The sequence below is a fragment of the Manis javanica genome, chromosome 4 (genome assembly GCF_040802235.1).
Source record: "Manis javanica isolate MJ-LG chromosome 4, MJ_LKY, whole genome shotgun sequence".
In the NCBI taxonomy this organism is placed as follows: domain Eukaryota; kingdom Metazoa; phylum Chordata; class Mammalia; order Pholidota; family Manidae; genus Manis; species Manis javanica.
In genome coordinates this window covers 172,060,879-172,069,808 of record NC_133159.1, presented here as the reverse complement: position 1 = coordinate 172,069,808, position 8,930 = coordinate 172,060,879, and the positions used below count along the sequence as shown (strand labels likewise).

General features: G+C 49.6%; 1 long non-coding RNA gene across 1 annotated transcript; it reads left to right on the top strand.

Moving 5' to 3' along the window:
* Positions 1 to 548: 548 nt before the first annotated feature.
* LOC108392408 (uncharacterized) lies at positions 549 to 8,706 on the top strand. The gene is made up of 3 exons (XR_001852000.3): positions 549 to 812; positions 966 to 1,247; positions 4,924 to 8,706. It is a non-coding gene; the product is annotated as an uncharacterized lncRNA (long non-coding RNA).
* Positions 8,707 to 8,930: the final 224 nt, after the last annotated feature.

Here is an 8,930-nt window from a genome sequence, read left to right as displayed (position 1 = left end):
CACAACGAGGGTGCAATATCCTCACTAACCAGATGGGGAAAATGGAGCCCAGAAGGGTTCTATAACTCCTTTGAGATCCTACAGCTAGTGGCAAATTCTGGGTTCAGAACTAGCCCACCTGGCAGGTGAGCAGCGTGCTTCACTGCCATCTACATTCCACTGCCAGTTAACTCGGGTATTCATTGCGTCTTCACAGCACAGGGCAGACGGGCATCACTTCCCATCCACTCACTTGCTTTTCTCCTGTTAGATGAGGAAACTTGCCCTCAGAAAGTTTAGGCAACTTGCTAAAGGTCATCCAGCGTTTTGCTGGCAGGCTAGCCAGGGATCCAAAGCCCGTGATATTCTATTTTCACCCCAGGCTTTTATGTTGCGGTTCAAGCCTCGCTCTCTGAGCCAGAGCCGTCCAGTGGAGGGTTCTGGGCACAGGGCCCACCTGAAGCTCCGCGGGGTGCCGGCGGAGCCCCGACACCGCCCCCTGGCGGCAAGTAGGCGCAAGCGCAGCGCATGCTAATGAGCCCGCGGCGCGGCCCGCTGATTGGCTGGCGCGCGTTCCAGCTGCTTTCCCAGGGGCGTATGCAGAACCGAGTGAGGGGCGCCGCAGCAGCTGCCGCCCCTCCCGCCCCGGGGTCCCCACCTGCGCGGAGATGCCGGGCAGCGTGCGGGGCGCGGGCTCCGCCGCTCGGGCTTCCCCTTCTGTCTCCCGTTTCTGTTCTGGTTCTAGTTCGCGCAGGGTTCAAGATGACAATCCGACACCAAGGCCAACAGTACAGGCCGAGAATGGCATTTCTCCAGAAGGGAAGGGAGGTCCGGTGAGCTGGGCCCTACAGGGGGGCGCCGGGCCCCAACTCTGGGAAATGTCCGCGGAGATGTCGGGGATCTGGGAGCGCGTGCGAGCAGTGGGGGCATCACTTAGGTCTTGAATGACTGGTATGTATTGTATTGTAATAACAATATCTGTTTAGGTTTCAAAGCTGCCTGTTGATCCTGAAAACTGAGCACTGCTTGGGCTGAAAGTTACCAAGAGCGTCCTCCCCACGTGGGCCTGACTGTTCTGAGGATGTCTGCACTTTCTCCCAGGGGCTCCCAGTAACTCCAGTGACCCACGGAGGTCACCTGCGTGTGAATGCATTCTGTATCGCTCTCCCTTCGTCCTGGCGCACTTCCCCAACCACCTGCCTCAGCTTCGTGAGGTCAGCCCTCCCACCATCACCGAGGTGGGCTGGATTATTATCCCCATTTCACAGGTAAGGCAATAGAGTGAAGCTGGTCTCCCTGCGGCGGTAGGGACATGCAGTACAGCGTGCAGTGGGAGAGCTTCCGATCCTGGTGAGGAGCAAGGAGAGGCACCCTGGGAGGAGAGGGCCTTGGAGCTAAGACTGCGGGGGCTTCTCCTGGGCTGAGAAAGGGCAGAAAGAAGACCCCCGCCGCGGGATGGGAATGTGCCAAGGCAGCGAGTGGTGTGTGCCAGCATCTGTGTTTGGGTAGGTTGTTCGCCATTGCTGAGCTTATTATACACGTGTGAGGCCAGACAGGAAAGCTAGGATGGCTCAGAAAGATCTCCTGTGCCTTTCAAAAGTGGTCCAGTTTTTCCCAAAAGAAGACACTGAGGAATATAGAACAGGTGGTCAGATTCAAGTTCTAAGGATCACTCTGATATGAGTGAGAGGAAGAATGGGATGTCTGCTTCTCCCTGAGCAAAGAGAATTCACTCAGGGTCCGCCTGCACCCACTGCTTCAGCTGCCTGGGATAGGACAGGCTTGTCATAGGGCTGGGTAGGAAGGTGATGGTGATGGGCAGAGGGCCCTTCTTTCTCCTGTGGCTCCTATGCCCCCATCTCAGGCCTGGTGCAACCCTGGGTGGACAGGCCCACCAGCCACACTACCACTGCCTCTAGTTTCTGTTGCAAGGCCTGGTGACTGGCACCCCACCAGGGAGAGGTCCTTGTTTAAGACGTGGAAAGAAGTGGGAAGTCCACAGTTCAGAAGCTTTGCCTAGGGGCAGTTAGCTGATGACGCAGAGTGGACTGAGTGGCCTGGCTAGGCAGCCTGCTGGGGCCACTGGCACCCACGGGGCTCTCTCCCAGTTCTGTGTTATGATCTCCTGTGTTCTGGCAACCCTGACCTTCTAGGGCTAAGCCCTCTGAAATGCTCTCCTTTTCCACTTTGGGAAACAGCTGGGCCTGAATAAGGACTGTAAGGACTAGGGATCTTAATGAAGGTTGGGTGGCTTTAGATTTGTTTGTATCGTGTATACATCCTCCATGTAACAGACATTTATGGAGCACCTACTATGTGCCAGACATTGTTGGTGCTGGGATAATAAAGACATTGGAGACACAGTGCTTGTGCTCAAGTGGCTTCTTGTCTAGTAGGAGGTGACAACCACATACACCAACCCAGTGGCATGTCACAACGGACACCTGCAGGGTAGAGGAAGAGCCTGCGTGTGGGGACATTCACTTTGTCCTGGGTGGACTGTCATGAAAGGATTCTGAAAGGTTCAGTGGTGGTTTAGCTGGGTCCTGAAGGATGTGAGTGTGGTCTTGAGGCAGGTGGCGTGCGAGGAGAAGGCTGGCACACGGGGAGGGACTTGCATTTGGCTGTGGATCTACTGTGTGCCATTGTTGGTCAGAACAAGATGATGATGGCCAATATTCAATTCTGTTTCTGGAGGGAGGTTCTGGATGACTTGAGAATGGTTTTCAGCAGTTATTGAGAATTAAACAAAAACAAGGGAATTTTGAGGCTAGACACAGCTAAGAGGGCACATGGGACATGGGCATTTGGACAGTGAATGGCAGCGCTGTGGCTGGGATGGGCGCCCCTACTAGGAAGGAGAGCCCAGCAGTTCGGGTCACTATTACATCTTCACACAGCACAGGGAGCCCTCTCCGGTTTGATAGGAACGCTGCACACCCAGAGGCCTTACGGAGGAGTGAACTACTTCACGTGAGCACCAGGGACAGGATACAAAGCCAATACTTTCTGATACGTTTAGTGATGCTTAGTCTGGATTCTTTGAAATGCTTGTTGTTATACCTCAGTCAGCTGGAATCTGAGAGGGAAAGGCCAGGCCTGCTGTGAGGTCAGCAGGCCACTGATGACCTCTTTCTTACAGCATTTGTTTGTGGCCTCAGGAAATCGCTGTGGGGAATTCAGGATTCTGAGAGCTGGGAAGCTGTGGTCTGGTCAGCTGTGTGCGTGTGTGTGTGGGAGGGGGCTGGGGGTGGCAGTGTGGGGAAGGGTCCGGGGGTCTTCACCGTGTCTGATGAAATGAGAAACCTCGGGAGGGATGTGCACAGGACACAGAGGTGGGGGCGGGGGCTGGAGAAAGGCCCCAGGAGCCACAGCACTCTTTCTGGAGAGCCTTAAGATCGAGGGAGACTTTTTGCTGTTGGTGGCAGGGTTCTCTTGAAGACAAGGAGATGGCCAAGGTCATCAACCCGATGCTCTAGGAGTCAGTCGAATTTTTTGCATTTCATATCTATTATAATTGTTTTAAGGGAATCACTTATGCGAATTTACATGGGAAAAGGTCAGAGGAAAATTATTCTGTACCCTAAAGGGAAGATTCCTGTCTTAGTCCGCTCAGGCTGTTGTAACAAAATGCCAAGAACTGGAGGGCTTATAAACAACAGAAATTCATTTCCCACAGTCCAGCAGGCAGGAAGTCTGAGATCAGAGTGCCAGGATGGGTGGGTTCTGGGGAGGGCCATCGTTCCCGTCGCAGATGGCTTGCTGGGCCCTCACACGATGGAAGGGGCCAGGCAGCAATTTTGTCAGGGTGCTAATCCCATTCTCGAGACACCCTCCCTAAGCACCTCGCAGAGGCCCCATGTCCTGAGACCAGCACCTTGGGGATTAGTTCAGGAGTGAAAAAAGTAAAACCAGTGAATCACAGACATAGTCATTAGTGAAAATTTATTGTGCACACACCAAAAAGACAATTTGCAAACTGGAGCATTCAGACCAAAATGTGGAATGAAACTCAGGGATGTATTATTATAAAGTAGCTTACAGAGTAAGAAGGCAGTGAGTATTTATTTTAACAGTGATTGGTTACAATATTACAATATTGGTTACAATAGTCGAATTTTCTTCAGTGCTAGGGAATTGGTCAGTGGTTACTTTATATCAATCATGGGAAACATTTGGGTTTTGCTTATGATTTCCAGAGACATAAGCAAGAAGGGACCCAGGTCATGTTAGCTAAAGTCTGCCAAATTAAGCACCATTTGTATGACTAAACTGTTTTTGTCAACTCAGGAAATTTTCAAGGCTGATCTGTTTTTTATTTTAACAGTTTCAACACGTGGATTTTGGGGGGACACATTCAGACCATAGCAACCCCTTAAAAACATATGGGTCACACACATGTTCACCCCCTCTCAGCAAAACCTTTTGTACAAAGTGGGGCCTCCCTGCTGGAAAGAAATCTGCTTCTCTTTTTTGTGTTTTTTAAAAATAGTTCTTCTTGCTCTCTTCTAAAGATTAGCTTCAAATTCTTCATAGATTAATATAAATATATTTTTCACTCACAGGGAAGGAATGAACCTGCTGATATTTTATCAGAGAAGGTTAAGTGTCTAATTGGCAAAGCAGTGAGATCCTCCACCCACTGTTTAGCTCCCTTGACTCTCTACCAAGAAGATAGTCGTTTCATCCAGTAAAGTATAGGATCTTCTGTAAAAGTTACTTATAACCTGAAAAGTTACGAGTGAAAGGAGTTTTAAGACCTGTCATTAGAAATTAGCATAACAGGGTGTGTGTATGTGTTGTCAAAGAAGGGACAGTGGCTGCTGCCAGGAATGACCTTGGTAGCCTGGGTTCCCCTGGCTGTGTCCCTGAGAAGTGGGACCACCTTCCTGCCCCCTCCAACACCCCGCTGGGGACATCTCTTTGCTCCTCTTATTGCTGCAGGCCGCTTGGCTCACCCAGTGACCTGAGATGCTGCCAGGCCCCGACATTACTGAAGGCCAAGGACTGCAGCCCCAAATGGAGCTGAAATGAAGAGTTTCTGTTCCAGAACAATTCTGTGAGCCAAGAAAGTGTCTGTGCAGATGAAGCATGTCGTCTGTCTTGCACTAGGAGCCACGGGCGCCGCCTGGGCCCCTGCCAGTCTCCCTGGCTGGCTGAGTGGCTGGCGCTGTGCCCAGAGTGGCCTTGACCTTGCTTCTGATCCTGGTTGTTTCTTGAGGTGGCGATTCAGCTGCAAATGCTGGGTTAGCACCAGACTGAGATAGGAAATCTCAGCCCCCAGACTTGACCAAGGGCACTGTCTCACACTCCTTCCCTCCTTGGGAAGGTGGGAGCCTTCCAGCTTTAGGACCAGGCTGTCTGAGAGGGAGTGGCAGGTAGGATTCTTCCAGTTCAGGGCTCTCCTGCTTTCCCTCCAATGCAGGCAGGTCAGTGTACCCCTCCCTCCTCTCTGCCTGGCCACATCATGGGCTCCCCTCAAAGTCCACTTCCTCCGTCTCCATCTTTGCTCCCTTTGAGCTCTTGTGTAGTTCGGATCTGAATGACCCACGTGGGCACACTTTATCCTGTGCTGTGTATTAATCCATCTCCATGCTTTGCCAGCCCAGCTCCCAGGGGACAAAGATGATGCTGTTTATTTGTAGCGATCATAGGACTGGATCCATAAGAAGCATTTGATTAAATCTCTCTCTTTGGATCGGGTCGTCTAGCTGAGTTTTTCTCATGTGGCTTTATTGACTGGTCTGAAAGGGTATATTGTGATGATAACTTCTACGTCTACCACTCTCACCTTAGCTGTCACCATTCCTATAGGGCCTTAGAGATTCTGTAAATGTTTCACACTCAGTGTTTCCATTTAATCCTTATAACTACACCCAAAATATATGGAGCACATATTACATTCCCCCACCCCCCGCCCCTCAATAAATGAAAATACTGAGGTTCAGAGAGGTTAAATGACTGGCCCAGGGTCACACAGCTGACATAGAGAAGAGACAGATGGGAAAACCAGTAGTGGCATTAAGACCACAGGTATATTCATGCATATGAAAGGGCTCTGTGAACTGAGCGCTCACACACGGTTACAGAGAATTATGATGAATTGCAGGAAAGTAGCTACTGCTAGGAGCAATCCGTTGGGATGGCTCTTGACTTGGCTGGCAGGATTTGGGATGTTGGTTGCATTTGACAGGTCCCCAGGGGGAGCGGAGCAGGCAGCGGAAGTGGCCTGTTGACAGTGCCTGCAGTTGTCCGCACATACCTGGGGTTTCTTGCCTCCATCCCTTGCTTATGCTGCCCCCTCATCCTGGGATACCCTTCCTCACTCACTGGAACAGGAGGCTGGATTTCCAGTGGTCTCCTAGACATTTCTTCCATGTTCCAGCGGCATGGCCCAAACTGAAGTCTTTCTCTGCCAAAGCAGGCTGCTCCTTCTGCGTCTCCTGTTGCGATACTGATGCCACTGTCTGCTTGGCAGGGAGGCTAGAAACCTTGGAGTCCTGTTCTCTTTCCCTCACCAAACCCTATCTGGTCACCAAGGACAAGAGTCCCCATCTACACTGCCTCTAGTCCCCGTTTTCTGGTCCTCACTGCTGCTGCCCGATTGTCACTGTCACCAGCTTACCAGGCTCCCGTCTCTGCCTGCCATTCTTTTTGGTACCATCAATAAAACAAGGCCCGCTGGATGCCCCTCTCTGAGAGCTTCCAGTTGCCATTCATTATGGGTTGAATCGAGTCCCCCTCACATCATATGTCAGAGCCCTAACTACCTGTACCCTAGAATATGTTGTATTTGGAGACTGTCTTGGTCTTCTTGGGACACCATAAGAAAATGCCATAGGCTGCATTGCTAAAACAGCAGAAATTTGTTTTCTCACGGTTCTGGAAGCTGGAAAGTCCAAGATCAAGGTACCAGCAGGGCTGCGTTCCTCTGAGGCCTCTCTCCTTGGCTTGCAGATGGCTGTCCCTCTGGGTGGGGTGCCCACTGTCCATCCCGCAGGGTCCTCACATGACCTTCTTGCGCATGTGCAGAAAGAGGAGGTGAGAGCAGGCTCTCTGGTGTCTCTTCTTATAAGCACCAATTTTATCAGATCTGTAAGACCTCATTTAACCTTAATTACTTCCTTAGAGGCCCCATCTCCAAATATAGTCACACTGCAGATTAAGGCTTCAACATGAATTTTGGGGGGACATAAACATTGAGTGTATATAACAGAGATAAAGCCTTTAAAAAAGTGATAAATTAAAATAAGGCTAACATGGGCTCTAATCCAATTTGACTGGTGTCTTTATAAGAAGAGTTTAGGGCACACGGAGGGACACCGGGAGCTCTACCCAGAGGTACAGCCATCTGCAAGCCAAGGAGAGGGGCCTCAGAAGAACACAGCTCTGCTTGCACCTTGATCTTGGACTTTCTAGCCCTTAGACTGTGAGAAAATAAGTTTCCCTTTAAGCCACTCAGCCTGTGTTTTTTTGTTGTCAGCCCAAGCAGACTAATACACATATGAAATGGCTTTCAAGGCCTCTTGGGTCCTAGATCTATTTGCTCTTCTCCACACATACTGTGCATTTTTATCCTTTTACACTTTTGCATGTTAGCTCCTGTCTGGAATGCCCCTTTCTCTGTGGCAGAGGCAATAAATACTCACCAAATAGTCCAGTGCTCTCTTAGAACCCATGGGCCACCAGTAGAAGGGATAACTGTAGCTTCCAGGCTGAAAGCATTGGACTGAGACTGAAATTCTCTGTATTTTTGTCTCTTCCCCTGCATAGAGACTCTGAAAGCATGTGATGGGATGAGAGGCCATGGGTGGTAGCAGCTGGGATCCCTGGGTCAGGACACTGAGGGAGTCCTGGATATTGCCCCACATGAATTTATATCGCTAATCAGTCTTTGTTGTGTGAAACCTTTGCTGCTGCGGCATTAACTCAGTGTTTCCTAATACACTCTCCCTTTTTGTCAGTTAAAATCTTCATCTTTTAAGTCCCAGTTTAAAGAAGGATCTTTAAAAGCCTTCCAGAACCAGCCTACCCCTGTCAGAACTAATCTCTTCCCTCTGTGCTTTCCTGGCACATGAATCTTATGTCTATTTGATACTTAGATACTTAGAGATTGGTTTATGTACAGGTAGAGTTAGTGACAGAATGATTAAGGGTATGAATTCTGGAACCAGACCGACTAGAGTCACATCTCAGCCCTGCCATTGATCTGCAGTGGAACCTTTGATGAAGTCGCTTAGTTTGACAGGATGTTGGTTCATATTTGTTCTTCTAGTACCTACCGGAGACCTGGTGCAGTAACTGATTGCTCAATAGTACCTTTTTACCAGCTTCCTTCTGGTTTTTCTTCCAATTGAAGCATCAGGAAAAGACATGCAGAACCAGAGATGGGTCAAAATGCGGAGCCAGAGGCTCCTGTGATTACAGAATCAAGGGCCCTTGCAACATAACAGGTGAAATAGCCTATGGCTCAGGCCAGGTCTGAAACAAACTACCATTTTCTACAAATTAACCCAAACTGGAGGGAGAGAACCCAGGGGGCAAGAGGGAGGCAAGATGAATCCAGTGTCACTTCTTGAAACTGCTTTCCTTGAGGTCATCATTTTTATTTGTCTACTGAGATGGTTTAACGATTTTTTTTCTACTAATGTGATGAATTATCTTGATTGATTTTGGAATATTGAATCACCCTCGCATTCCTGGAATAAACCCTGGTTGGATGCCTGATTTTATTTGCTAATATTTTATTTAGGGTTTTGCATCTATATATATTCACAAGTAAAGTCCCCTCCTCCTCCAATTCTCTGACACCAACTGGGTGTCCAACAATTCAATTCAATTCTGACACTGACTACTTGGAGTTGACATCAGACTCCAGAGGTTTAAGGGCTCAGTCCCACAAGACCATGTCCTCTTCAGATGCCACCACCAGTACTTCTGATGACTGCCTG